Below are 14,068 nucleotides of genomic sequence, written 5' to 3'. Positions count from 1 at the left end.
ATGCCATTAGAACACAGTTAGAGAACTCACCAGGTCACAGGAGGAGAATAGTGTGACAGGGCGGAATGCAAAATATATTTACAGATATGTCAACAAGGCTAGAACAATTTATGTGAGAGGAACAACTGGTCAGACTAGATTTTTCTCTTTGCCACATAGGAGACTGCGTGGGGATGCAATTTATAAAACACTTTGTGAGGGATAAATGAAAGGAGTTACGTCTCTTAGCGGAGTGGTCAATAACAAGGGGACCAAGGTTGAAGGTAGAAGGACTAGAAGAAAATATTTTCACCCAAAGGGTATTGAAAGGCCTGCAACGTGTTGCAAGAAACGTTCATTGTATTCGACAAGCACCAGGAAAAGTTGGCGGAGTGCTGTAAATTGTATTGCTGACAAATACAAAGTGTGTAGGAAGGAAATGCAGATACTGGTTCACACCAAAGATAGACCGTAAATGCTGGAGTGACTCAGCTGGTCAGGCAGCATCTGTGGAGAGAAAAAATTGGTGACGTTTCGAGTCGAGACCTTTCTTCAGACTGAGATTCGGGGAGAGAGAGAGAGGGAGTCTAGAGATATGGAGGGGTTAGGTGTGAAAACAACAGATCAAAGCAGATGGTGATAAGTAAATGTAGAATGTGTTCATATAAAGTGGGATTAGTCTCTGTAGCTCTTTGGGTTACATTGGGCTGAAGGCCGCCTAAGCTAATCTATGATTTGTAGCCACAGGGCAGAAAATCCAATTACGATTTCAAATTCTTTCAAACCATCATTCTTTGTGGACAATTATATGATTTTATTTATTTACATTAATTGATGGTCGTGAGGTGAGGTTTGTTTAGAGGTACAGCGTGGAAACAGGTCCTTCGGGCCACCGAGTCTACGCTGACCATTGTTCACCCGTTCACACTAGTTCTATGTTATCACACTTTCTCATCCACTCCCTACACTTTAGGGGCGATTTTATAGGGGCCCATTATCGCAGCACGGTAGAGTTGCTGCCTTACTGTGCACCCGGGTTCGATCCCAACTACGGATGCTTTCTGTACAGAGTATATACGTTGTCCCCATGACAGCGTGGGTTTTTTTCCCCAAGATCTTCGGTTTCCTCCCACACTCCAAAGACGTAGAGATTTGTCGGCTAATTGGCTTGGTATAAGTGTAAATTGTCCATAGTGTGTGTGGGCTTGTGTTAATGTGTGGGGATCACTGGTCGGTGCGGATCCGGTGGGCCGAAGGGCCTGTTTCCGCGCTGTATCTCTAAAATAAATTAAACTAATTAACCTACAAACCCGCATGTCTTTGGGATATGTGAGGAAACCGAAGCACCCGGAGGAAACCCATGCCATCACAGAGAGAACTTGAAAACTCCACAGAGAGAGCACTGGAGGTCAGGATCGAATCCTGGTCGCTGGCACTGTGGGGCAGCAGCTTTACCTGCTGTGTTTTTGTGTTGCTAATCTCCAGGTTATCAGGTACCTGGATTACTAATGCAATAATGGCACAACTATGATCATGTACCCCATCATCTCCAACTCAAGAAAATAATAAAACACACCATACTGCCTTGAGGTTAGCTGTGCCTTTCCTTTAGGCCAAACTCACACCTCTGATATAGAACAAGGTTTACCCTGGGCTTAAGGGTGCCCCCTTCTTGAGGGAGACCGAGTTCAGTTTTCCTGTCAATAACACAACTGTGCTCTGCTTCAAGAATGCAAGTTACAAACTCAGCCAGTTATTGCTTGCAGGATGGGAAGCTTCAAAATGACCAGCGGCTGCGGTTACTCTCGGAGTAACAATATTATCTCACTACTTGATTCGCAAGGATGCCCCAGTAATTTCCCAGATTGTTTGAAAACAAAGCAACAAGTATGCAGTCTGTTCACCCAGACTGCATACTTTACTCTCTAGATAGAAGCTAAATTTGATACCTAAATGTGATTCCTTCCTGATCGACACTATAATATTGTAACTTCCCATTCTGAGAACAAATGCCACCCTTCAGCTTTGACCCAGCAACCGTATCGACCATACTGGGTAATTCTTTTAATTTCCTGCGATTTCTAACCCGGAATGCGCGTTTCCCCAGTAACGTTGATCATAAATCATTTCTTTCCAGGTACCTTTTTGCCAATGCAAGGCGTTACAGATAAAACACATACTACCATCAACTATCAATTCACATTTAAATATAAAGATTCTTCCATCCATTTAACGTGCTTGTACCCAGGACCATATCCACAAGGCTGGGCCAGCACAGTGGCTCAGCAGTAGAGTTGCTGCTTTACAGCACCAGAGACCCTAGTTCAATCCTAACTCCGGGTGCTATCTGTACAGCATTTGTATGTCTCCCTGCGACTGCATTGGTTTTCTCCGGGTGCTCCGGTTTCCTCCCACATTCCAAAGACGTGCAGGTTTGTAGATTAATTGGCTTAAGTAAAAATGGTAAATTGTCCCTAATGTGTCGGATAGTGTATGGGGTGATTGGTGGTCAGCGTGGACGGTGGGTCGAAGGGCCAGTTTCCACGCCTTGTCTCTAAAGTCTAAAGACCATACACTTGAATGCCCTCTCCCCAATAATAGTCTTACAGTGAAGCCACTTTAATAAGACAGATGGTATAGACAAATTGTCCCTCCATGGTCAAATATCACTCCTCAATTCACAAATCCCTCTCAAGACCGACATAACCAGTGGCAAAGCCTATGTTACTGTCTAGTTCACATTGAAATCTGTTCAAATATTGAAACATATTAAGTTGGTCGAACAGTTGGGGAGGCTTATAAAGCACCCACAGAGCTCAAGAAAATAAAGGTGATCTAAAGGAATATTTTCTGACATCATATTAAATGCTTGGACATAGATGAATGGTTGGCATTTTAATTTCAGTGTACTTATTGGCTTTCATTTTGAGAGACTATCAAAGTGCATTGAGGTGTGGTTGGCAAATAGCAAATTTTGTGCGAGTGCTATACAAGGTAACCTTACTAGTTATTAGTAGGAGGAAGCCTTCAGTAATCTAAGATAGACACGAAAAGCTGGAGTAACTCAACGGGTCAGGCAGCATCTCTGGAGGAAAGGAATGGGTGACATTTTAGCTCGAGGCCTTTAGTTTTCTTTCCGGTTTTCTATATTATTGCTGTTATTATCACTTTAGTTTAGAGTTGGAGTTGGAGTTTCAGTTTAGTTTATTACAGCATGGAAACAAGCCCTTCAGCCCACTGAGTCCACGCCGACAATCGATCACCCGTTCGCACTGGTTCAATGTTATCCCACTCCATGCACACCAGGGGCAATTTACAGCGGTCAATTAACCTACAAATCCACACGATTTTGGGATGTGGGAGGAAACCGGAGCACCCAGAGTAAACCTATGTGGTCACAGAGAGAACGTGCGAACTCCACGCAGACAGCACCCGAGGTCAGGATCGAACCCTATCAGCTGCGCCACCGTGCCGCCCACTGTCCTGATGTTTCAAAAACTGGAATTTAGAGCACAATAAGGCCTCTTGATTCTATGGCCCGTTTCACTCTTCCAAAAGGTTAATGTTAGTTAATGTTGAACCTCATGTTATTGAAGACATTTTATTATGCCTTGTTGGCAAATGTCTGACTAACAGGAGATAGAAGGTACTGTAGATTAAATGGACAAGAGCTCAAATTGACAGGCCTAGACTTGTGAAATTGGACAAGGATCAACATCAGGGCTGCAACTATTCACTGTTTGTAAATGATTTTAGATACTAGGATGGAAAGTAACACACCCAAAATGCATTAGCAAAGAGACAAACACAGGTGAGATTAGTTTAGTCTAGTTTAGTTTGGAAACAGCCATTCGGCTACCGAGTCCGCGCCGACAAACCCGTACACTAGTTCTATCCTTCACTCCAGGGGCAATTTACAGAAGCCAATTGCATGTCTATGGGATGTGGGACAAAACGGGAGTACCCAGAGAAAGCCCGCATGGTCACGGGGTGAATGTGCAAGCTCCGTATAGACAGCACCCGCAGTCAGGATCAAACCCGGGTCTCGGGCACTATAAGGCATCAGCTCTACCTCTGTGCCGCATTAGAACAATAGGAAGCAATGGGTAGAAGGAAATATTAAAGGGATGAAAGAATGTTAAAGGATGAAGAGAATGGGCAACACTATGGCAAATGGATTTCAAGTTTTCAACCAATGATAGTTTATCTGATCTCTCCAGTTCAGGAAATGGTTTCAACATCCGTTACGTTCTGCACTCTTTCCAGTATTATCCTGGCATTTTCAAGGAATTGCTGCTTTTGAGTTTCTCATCACTGTTCTTGGAAATCATTCGATGGTTGGATTGTTTCCAGATCAGATTTGCATCCACGCATTCACTTCGGCTCTACACTTCTTCTATACAGTAAAAGCAATTGTTCTGCTGTGGTTTTAAATGCCTTGGGTTTAATTTCAACAGACATCCATGGAAAATATGGGTTAACATTGTTGCGTACAAGTGCTAAACTCATCCATGGTCAGCACAAATCATGCTTTCACCTGCCTTCAGGACAACGTTTCAACATTGAAGCTTTGCAACGGTAAATAGTGTCAAAGTCTTTTAAACAAAAGATAGACACAATAAGCTGGAGTAACTCAGTGGGACAGGCAGCATCTCTGGAGAGAAAGAATGGGTTGTAGCGGCCTGGGCGAGGTCAGGAAAAGGCCAGACGCCAGGCAGGTTCAAACAGTAGTCTTTTAATCCCTACAGCGAGTACACCACACACACACACCGAGAGCAAACACCACGGGTGGTCAGGAAACCCCGTGGCAGACCAACGCCCCTGTCCCTCAATCGGCGAGGGGGATGATCCAAGGAGTGGCCTACCTCCCAGGGACCGCCAAGGGAACCCCTCCCCCCACAGGTACCCGAGGACAGGAGGGCGTACACGGTGTCCAGCCCGGGTGCATACCGTGCCCGGCACAGGAACAGGCAACTGACCAACAGGTGCAGGGGACGGAGTAGCCAGAGGAGGAGGTACCCTCGACAGAGGGCGCCCTCGCTTTCGGGGCCGCGCTATCAGCACCGGCTGATCAATATCAACATGTTTCGGGTCGAGACCCTTCGGTGGATGTGCGCTCACAATATTCAATCCCTGAGGTGCATTTGTGTCTTATAACATCATTCTAGGTATGATTCATGATATGTCTTCCGCTTGTCTTGTCAGATGGTTAAATCCTTGTGAGGCAAATGATTAAAAAATGATGTGTAGGCATTAATAGAGGATGACAGCTTTCTTGCATAAGATGGAATATGAATGATCATGCATCTACTATTAATATCATGGCCTACAGTAGCACACTGTCAAAATTCCCCACATGAAATTTGATCACTTCCCTTCACAGAGATGCATTTGTGGAAAGCAGCCTCATGTACAGACTCTAGAAGATTACTAACCAGGAGGTAACGACAAATCTATATCCATAATCCCATAATGGTATAGAAGGCGACCATTTCAGACTATTAAGTCTACGTTAGCTGATAGAGCAATCCTATTCCTCATTAATTTTTGTTGTAACCTATTCTCCCTACACGCCCTACTCCTTATGAAGGGTCTCGACCCGAAACGTCACCTATCCTTTTTCTCCAGAAAAGTGTTGCCTGACCCACTGAGTTATTCTAGTACTATGTGCCTATCCCCCTTGTTAAATCCTGATCTGTCTTGGAACACGTTCTACTGAGAATACTTTGTTGAGAAAAAAAAAACTATACAGGCAATCCCTGACTTATGTAACGGGCGACTTACTTGCACTTACGTAAACAATTCTCCAGACCCACAGATGCCCACGTGGTCTCTGCGTCAGAGCCCCCACGTGGACTCCACATCGGAGCTCCCATGTAGTCTCCACGTCAGAGCTCCCACTTGGTCTCCACATCGGAGCTGCCATGTAGTCTCCGCGTCAGAGCTCCCACTTGGTCTCCACATCAGAGCCGTCAGAGCCCCCACGTGGACTCCACATCAGAGCTCCTACGCGGTCTCCATGTCGGAGCTCCCATGTGGTCTTCATGTCAAATAGTAAAAGTATGCGTGCGCAGCAGCACTTCTGATTCCGACTTACATAACATCCGACCTGGGCAAGAGTCCGCGGGATGTTAAACTTACGTAAGTTGGGTAGCGTATCTATAAGAAACCATAATATGTCCCATTATCACCAAAGTCACTCAACCAACACTATTGGGCAAATATATTATTTAAAGGGCCAAGTGGCATTGTAGCTGAGTGGACCAGAAGCCTGTTTTCAAAGTCAGGACTTTTCTTGTTCCATCAAAATTAAAAGACTGGGAACTGTCTGTGTTTCCATTAGTGGATGATGTGCTCTGTCACGTAGCAGGCAGTGATTTGTAAACACAAGGAACTGCATGTGCTCGTTCATAAATAAAAGACAAAGTGCTGGAGTAACTCAACGGGTCATGCAGAATCTCTGGAGGCCATTCGGGTCAGGACCCTTCTTCACATGCGTCCTTTTTAGATTTGTAAATTTAATGGTGCTTATTGTAACCATGCAAAGGTATAATAAAATAGGATTATGACTCAGCTTGTAGAAACCATTTTTTACATCATTTTTTACACCAACTTACACCATTGTTAGTTACTCAATGAATCAAACATAAATCTATCATGGTGTAAAGACACAGAATCATGGTGAGGTTCCCAATAGAAACAGACCCTTTGAACCACTGATCCATTTGAACTATGCCGATCATCCTGCGCACATTTTTGCACCCATCATAACCTAAACCATTCTACAGAACATCCACCTGTAACATTACCCTGGGTTTCTCACTCCACAGATGCTGCCTGACCAGCTTGGCATCTCCAGCATTCCCTTTTGTTTCAGCATTCCAGCAAGTTGTTTTGTTTTCATCTTCTTTCTAACTGCTCACATTTATTTGCAACTAGGTGGCTCCGAAAACATTGCGTTACCTAGACATACTTGGTCTCCACCCTATCACAGGCATCTCCTTCGATCTCTCTATCTCACCTCCTCTTGGCAACTCAAAACGTGAATGGGATTAGTTTGTAATTTGGATACTTAGGCTATTTTTAAAAATTATCCTTCCCTTATAGGAAAGTAGTGGGCAGAAAGGCATGTCATGCGTGGTTTGAAGAGCAAAAACTTGTAGTTTACAATGCCAAAATTGGAAAGTTGAGGTAAAACAAGGTGTACAGAGTTGTTTATTGGTTACAATCTGAGGAGTATGACGATGCTACTGATTATGGTATGCCAATGTACCAGCTAGCAACTGATCTTCTCCATAAAGACTTGGTCTATTGCTAGAAATTGTAATTCATTTACCTATCTGTTACGGACTTACAGCATATAATACAATAATATTAAAGTACTGATCTTGAGAATATCACATTTTTGAATTTTCAAAGCAGTCTGGGTGTTTAGAATTTGCTTTATTGTCATTCAGACCTTACGGTCTGAACGAAATTTTGTGCCTGCAGTCATACATACAATGATACAATAATAACAACAATAAACACAAATTAACATCCACCACAGTGAGTCCTCCAAACACCTCCTCACTGTGGTGGAGGCAAAAATCTTAGGGTTGCAGTCTCTCCCTCTGCTCCCTCTGCGCTGAGGCGATTCCCCACCGGGCGATGGTATAAACAGTCCCGCAGCTCACCGAACCCCGAGAACGGGCCGGTTCAAACACTGCGGCCCGGGGTGGTCGAAGCCGCCGCACCTCCAGTCCAGCACACGCAGCCGCCGGCCCGCGGCTGAACCCAGGACTCTGGACACCGCCACCAGAACGTCGTCCCAGCCCCCGGACCGGATCGCCCTCACGTGAGTACCGTTCCACCCTCGGGCTGGGCCACTCCGACGGGAGTGCCGTTCCTCCCTCGGGCTGGGCCACTCCGACGGGAGTGCCGTTCCTCCCTCGGGCTGGGCCACTCCAGCGGGAGTGCCGTTCCTCCCTCGGGCTGGCCACTCCGACGGGAGTGCCGTTCCTCCCTCGGGCTGGGCCACTCCGACGGGAGTGCCGTTCCTCCCTCGGGCTGGGCCACTCCAGCCCCTCACCATGCCGCTCTCACGGGAGCACCGTTCCATCCCGGGCTGGGCCGGGAGCGAGCCCAGGACGAGTCCTGTCAGCTGCCTCCAGAGTCCCGAGGTCACCGGCTCCGCTAGGCCTCAGTGTAGACGGAGGCAAAGAAGGGGGATACGACAAAAAGGTCGTATTCCCCCGAAGGGAGTGACAGCAGCCCCCGTTTCACCCCTCACCCCCCTCCCCACATAAACACAGCCTAAAAAAACAAAAACATAACTACACAAAACGAAAAAAACAACACAAAAAAGTAAAAGACAAACGGACTGCAGGCGAGCCGCAGCCGTTCACAGCGCCGCCACTCTTTATTACTATTTCTGTCACAACGGTCAATTTTGTAATTAGCTACAATTAGGTAATTAACTAATTATATGCTTTAATTTCAGGTCATCCAAGTAAGATGTTTTATATTTGTTTCAGAATGCCTCAATTTATAATAACTGAAAATTTAATTCAGTTCTCTTAGTTTTTAAGAAAGTTATGGGCTTTTGACTGTCCACAATCGTAGCTTTTGTGTTACGTCAATGGAAAAGCAATAGGGAACAAGATGCTAATTTCCAAGTAGGAAAATGGCCATAACTGTTTTAATACTGAAGATATGAAAGTGAATTAGGTGTCAAATTAAACTTCTTTTTATGCTTTATCTGATGGGATAAATTGCAGACTTGATTTTTAAAATCTCAAAATTTTGTAACATTGCTAGAAGATGTACCTGCACCTTGGAGGCCGAAGGCTAGGTTGTTAGCCAAGAAAGATAGGCTTTGTTATCCCTCAGCACAGCAACATCAAGAACGATGGCCAAGTCTATCCCTCATTGCTAGCAGCTGATGGGAAGCGGCTGTAAAGTCGGAAGAGGCTGTAAAATGACAGCGTGCTGGGGGGGATGGGGGATGGGGGGGGGGGGGGGGGGAGGAGGGGTTCCTTTCACAGCATGTGGGTAGTCTTCCAGGGGTAAAGTTGTGGGGAGGGCAGGAGCGTTGAGAGGGATGGGGTCGGGGATCATGCCAGCATCCAGCTCAAGAGCGGGTCAGCGGGTGATGGATAATAGGACAGCGGGAGGTGGAGCCTACTCCATATGTCAGTGCGAGTAACCTCAATTGATCCCTTGTTCGCTCTGACACAGGAATAAGCTCCACCGCCCGCTGTGATGGTATCCGTCACCCTCTGACCCACTTCACTCTAAGATCTTTGCTCTTTAGCTGGTCCCCTCACTGTTCAGACAGAGAGCACTGCCAGAGGTGAGCAGGCCGTCAGAAGGTGCTGAGATGGCAGTCGGTTCTGCTGTCTGGTGATGGCGGCCGCTCGTAACCACGCAAGCTACATCCCTCCCCGGCCACAATGCGGTGGCTCCGCACCCGGAGCACAGCGGCAATGGTGAGTGAGTGGGTTACTGGCATAAACCCGACCCCCTCCTTCTCAACGCTCCTGCCCTCCCCGCAACTTTACCCCTGGCTAGACTCCCCACACGCTGTGAAATGAACTCTCCCCCCAATTGGTCCCTTGAACTAGTATAGTCATTCAATAAGATGACAACTGATTCATGTTGACCCGGTGCGCTCCCGTTTTTCCCACCATCTTTCCACCTGCCGTTACCCTCCACCCCCCACCCATTCAGTAATTCTGAAAGAAGGAGATTTGGAAGCCTTGGGCAAATTGAATCGTTACTTTACTTCTTTTTATTTTTACGGAGAGGAGAACAATCTGCGCATGCGCGGTTTAAGATTTTTTTAAAGCCGACTGACTGTCATATTACTCACGACACGTGACTGATTTATAAATATTTATTTATATTTCTATGAAAATTGTTCCCAATTGGGCCCCACACCTCTTAAGGTCGGCCCTGGCTTTTTTAGAACGGAGACGAGGAAACACTTTTTCTCACAGAGAGTTGTGGGTCTGAAATTCTCTGCCGGTTCTCTGGATACTTTCAAGAGAGAGCTAGATAGGGCTCTTAAAGATAGTGGAGTCAGGGGATATGGGGAGAGGGGGTACTGATTGTGGATGATCAGCCATGATCACATTGAATGGCGGTGCTGGCTCGTAGGGCTGAATGGCCTACTCCTACATAGTCTATTGTCTATTGAAATAAATGTGATTATTTGTTTCAGCCTGATTGTAATGTTTTGACAACGTGAACTGTCCCAATCTGTAGAGCAGAGAGGAGTGCACAGTGTGATTCCTGGAAAATACAGTAATACGGTGATTAAAGGTACTGATTACAACAGTAGCACAGTCCAGTCCTGACAAATACAAGTTCCCATTTGTACTGAACTGCATTATTGATGTGGGCATGAGTTCTTAGAATTGCAAGATAATTCAAATTACAGCACGGTCACTAATAACAAATTCAGCGAAACAAAACAAACAATTACACGTCATTTCTAATGCGGTAGAAAATCACAAGACATTGATATCAGAACACTATGAAAGACTTAGCTAAATAAATTGGTGTTGCCTATAAAGTCAAAATTCCATACTTTTAAGTAATCATACGGAAAATTATTTCCAAGCATGATTTAGCATTTATCCATAGTTTACTCGAATGTAAATGCAGTGATCGTATTTTTAATTCAACCATCTTCAGAGTCAAACAGTAGTGAAGAACTGCAACAGCCCATATCAACACAAGATGCCGATTGAATTTCACAACTACAGAAGGGACAACATGGGTAACGCGTGAACTCAAAATGAGTTTTCTCAGCTGAAACCGCATTACCTGTCCTTCTGAGCAATGATTGGCTGGAGCACTGACCTAATGACTGAAACATGGTGACTATAAAGTGTTCCTATTCACCATTTTGTTTGAATTCAATCAAAAGAAAATTATCACTTCTGTCTACAAGAATATTTTTTTCTTTCACCTATTTGTACATAGAGAAATTGCAATTTTATTTGGTTAAACAAATTAGAATAACGCATAAGTCTCCAGCTATCAACTGCTACTTAATTTTAGAAACAAAGAACTGCAGGTGCTGTTTTACACCGAAAATAGACACAACGTGCTGGAGTAACTCAGTGAGTTAGGCAGCATCTCTGGAGAAAAAGGATGGGTGACATTTCGGGTTGGGACCCTCTTTCAGAATGAAAGTAAGGGGTTGGGGATAGGGGGGGAGGTGAAGAGCTGGAGTGGAGAAAAGACCAAGGGCTAGCAGTTCCTAGTTCAGGTCACTTGCACACGTCTCATCTCCCTTGCTCGTCTGCTGCTGCCTGGACCCAAGTTGTCCAGTTCCTTCCTATGTGCCTCTGCCTATTTTAGATCACAATTTAAATACTTGAACGAGCATTTGGATCTAATGCATTCTGGTGGCCTGGAATGTTCCTGCAAAACACTTTGAGAGTTCTTTTATATTAAACAATAAATGTTTAAGAAACATTTAGACAGATACATGGCTAGGACAAGTTTAGAGGGATATGGGCCAAAGGTGGGACTAGTGTTGATGGGGCATGTTGGTTAGTGTGGGCAAGTTGGGCTGAAGGGCCTGTTTCCACACTGTTTGTCTCTGTGGCTCGATGACGATACATTAAAGGTTCAATGTAACTATATTGTTGGGTTCTTTCCTCTTTAGTTAAATTCATTTAATGTGGATCAAAATGGTCTCAATCTGGAGATGATTGTGCACAGAAGACATTTTTGATTGAAAATCAATAGATGTTACCCAGCTATTAACAGCGCAATATTCTAAAAAAAATACCTTCACAAAGATTTCTCCTTAGCCTTTGCCCCAGGCAAGCCTGCTTGCTTAACTGAAAGTTTGTTTTTCTCAAACATTAATCAGAATAGTGAGGGCAAAGGGTCTGGATGATTATTACAGGTTGCTTGCAGAATACACAAATGTTTGAGTGATTGTCTAACTCAAGGTCAACAAGCAGAATTACTGAAAATCCCCACCCACATTTACCAAAGATATCAGATAGGGAGTTAGTGAATAAGGAAGTAGTTACAATGAGAGTATAGGTGGAAGGGGGCGGTGGGAGCAATGAAAGTGGCAAGTAAGAGGCTGCAGTAAAAACATAAAATCCAGAAACACCTTTAACACCACAGGACGTGTTGGAATGATTATCGATACGATAGAACTTTATTTATCCCAGGAGGGAAATTGGTCTGCCAACAATCATAAAACACAACACGATATATGAAACATGAAATTAAAGTGAAATTGTGCAGCTCTCAAACACTTCCATATTTGATCCAAATCTTAATGCTGTCCCACAATCTTCGTAGTATTTAGGAACGATTTTGCTTTGTAATAACAAAAATTCAGCTAAAATTCAGCTAAAATTCTTGCCATCTTTGTTGATCAGAAATCCATTGCCGTATAGTATGCATGTGTCTGCAAAACGAACCCTTGATAGGAACAAGATTATATTGTCTTGACTACATGATGAAACATGCCCACATAGCCTTTGGTCTCCAATGCTCTATGAATCAATTTTTTTTTTAATAGCATTGCAGTCAATCAAAAACCAAAAAAAACAAATCCTCCTTTAAAATTATATTCGATTTTATAAAAATACTGCCAGCAGTAATTTGGCCGCAGAAAGTTGGTGACATTGATTGTTTCAATAATCAAGGTTGAGAAGTGTCTATGTCGTAAGCGCCGGATATAAGCCGGAACAATGAATTTCTTACATGCTGCAGATTTTTGGGAACATTAATACATACCCAGATTGGATGGGTAAATAAATTTTGCACAATCATGAGCACTTTACTTTAATACGTAGTAACACGGTTACAAGTAGAACATTAAATGCTGATCTGGATCTCACAGATTTTAGCAAAGGTATTGGTACAGTAATGGCGAGACTCATAGCAAAACACCAGTATCTAGACTATCCAAATGATTCAATTCAATGCAAACGCGAAAGAACAGATTGGAGCTGTGGATAATATAGAAATGTCACATACTTACTCCTGAGTAGCTGTTTAAAAAGGATTTCACGCACTTGTGTACTTTCCACCCGAATCCTAGACGAAGTTCAGCAGGATTCATGGAGGCAACAGGATGGTACAAAGCACTGTTAGCACATACTTGCAAATCTAGTTTGTGTGTTTTTTTCCAGTACTAGCAGCTGCACTAAAGAAAGAAAGGTTCAGTAAACCTGACAGACAGGTTTTGCTATAATTTTATAACAGGTAAAACTAGTTCTTTCAATATTATTTAACTGCTTCATAAATGTTTCCTTCGTAAGCTGGAAACAATTTTTTCCAAGGTACTTCTTTGAATGAAAGCAGATTTAATGTATTTTTCTGTAAGATAGAACCTTTTTGCTTAATTTTTAAAAAATTTTCAAGCACCCTATTAATTCACCCTATTGAGTGAGTTGTTCCAAATGTCCAATTGGACTGAAGCCACTCACTGCATTATTTAATCTTCTGAAGACGGTGATGCCACCTTCATTTTGTTTGCAGCTGCTGTTAAGACATTGCCCCTTACAAATTTGAAGAGTGTACATTTACGAAAGAAAAACTGTACAAAATCTGGGACTGGCTGTTCGTTGCATTTTTTGAAGTACTCAGAATTCAGCAAGCTAGGACATGATTGAAAATGGATCTGACAGGAGGGGAATTTGTAACGTACATCAGTGTAGAATGCTGTTAACCTCACTGGAAATATTCACCACAGGCAAATATCATTCAACCACACATCATGGTTGGGAAGTTACTGGAATACCTTTGATTTAATTCAAGGATAAAAATATGAATGTGGACCTTCAACTGTGCACGTCCACTACTCGAAAGAACAGAAATCAATGATGATAGACTCAAATTGCACGTGTAACTCAGCAGGCCAGGCAGCATCTCTGGAGATGAGGAATAGGTGACGTTTTGGGTCGAAATCCATCTTGGGACCATTCTCTTGACCCGCTGAGTTACGCCTGCATTTTATTTCTATCTTCAGTATAAACCAGCATCTGCAGTTCCTTCCTACACAGAAATTAATGATGTACAGTTTTTCCGAACTATTAATTTGCTGCAGACAAGTAGAACTAGC

The 14,068-nt window shown here is 43.7% G+C and overlaps 1 protein-coding gene across 5 annotated transcripts in view; it reads right to left on the bottom strand.

The window, feature by feature from the left end:
* The window catches only part of rbbp8l (retinoblastoma binding protein 8-like), a 69,970-nt gene extending 56,490 nt beyond the window's left edge, over positions 1–13,480 (bottom strand). Inside the window, exon 1 of one of the 5 annotated variants that reach the window (XM_055652102.1) lies at positions 12,986–13,480. The gene's annotated coding sequence lies outside the window, so the exon portion shown is untranslated. Of the gene's footprint in view, positions 1–12,981 lie in introns of all 5 variants that reach the window. The other 4 variants (XM_055652099.1, XM_055652098.1, XM_055652101.1 and 1 more) reach the window with 4 other exon arrangements.
* Positions 13,481–14,068: the final 588 nt, after the last annotated feature.

This window comes from Leucoraja erinacea, chromosome 21 (assembly GCF_028641065.1).
Source record: "Leucoraja erinacea ecotype New England chromosome 21, Leri_hhj_1, whole genome shotgun sequence".
NCBI lineage: Eukaryota > Metazoa > Chordata > Chondrichthyes > Rajiformes > Rajidae > Leucoraja > Leucoraja erinaceus.
This window is presented reverse-complemented; position numbering and strand designations above follow the sequence as displayed.